Consider the following 889-nt stretch of genomic DNA (forward strand, 5'->3'; position numbering starts at 1 on the left):
CCGTGTTCAAAGCAACAGGACATTACCTTCGTAAAAATTTTTCCAACTTCATTAGGTTCACTAACATTTTAAGTTCAGTTGCCTTATTTTTTTTAACTTATTTTTTATGATACCTGTGGACTAGGATTAGGAAAACTTGATTATTTTACGAGACCTTATTAGCTTAGTATACATATGTTTTATATATGTGTATATATATAATTCTCTTGATTTCTGTTGCATAAAATAATAACTCTCTCCCTCTCCATTTTTTAAATAACAGAACAGTGGAAGAAAAACAAATGCATTCAGAAAATCATCCATACACCAGATTATTTGTGTCCTCCATTCATTAAAAATCTGTAACAGTTGGGCTTAAACAGCTGTAGGTTGAAGTATGGGGGGAGACAATTCTGGGGAAGCGAGTTCCATAGGTATGCAGTTCGGGGAATAAGAAGTATTTGATAGGCAGAAGTTCTGCGATATGGCAGTGACATTCAAGTCATGAGCACTACCAAGTAACTGATAAAACACAGCTCTGTTTTTCTTAATAATCTACCAGTAAGGTTTTTATTATTTTATTTATCTAAATGGCAGATAGACAAAACGAACTGATATTGCTTTTAGATTTCCAAAACTCTAAAACAGGTTCAGCCACAGTCCTCTTCTGTCGGTCGCACGCCTGCATATAGGAACAAGACATACGATGGAGGTGGCTGACCCAACCGCCCCGGGAGGCAAGAGGCTGGTTATCATGAGCCCAGAAGCCAAGCTGGTTGAGACCATCGCAAACGATATGAATTTTACGTAAGAGAACAAGTTCGTGTACTTGACCTTTGAACGATTTTGTTTTATTATAACACGTAACGCCACCTATAGCAGCCTATGCTTATTTGGTCTGCCACCCAGT

This window comes from Coenobita brevimanus, chromosome 40 (genome assembly GCF_032717465.1).
Source record: "Coenobita brevimanus isolate Jiangsu-jjx chromosome 40, ASM3271746v2, whole genome shotgun sequence".
Lineage (NCBI taxonomy): Eukaryota > Metazoa > Arthropoda > Malacostraca > Decapoda > Coenobitidae > Coenobita > Coenobita brevimanus.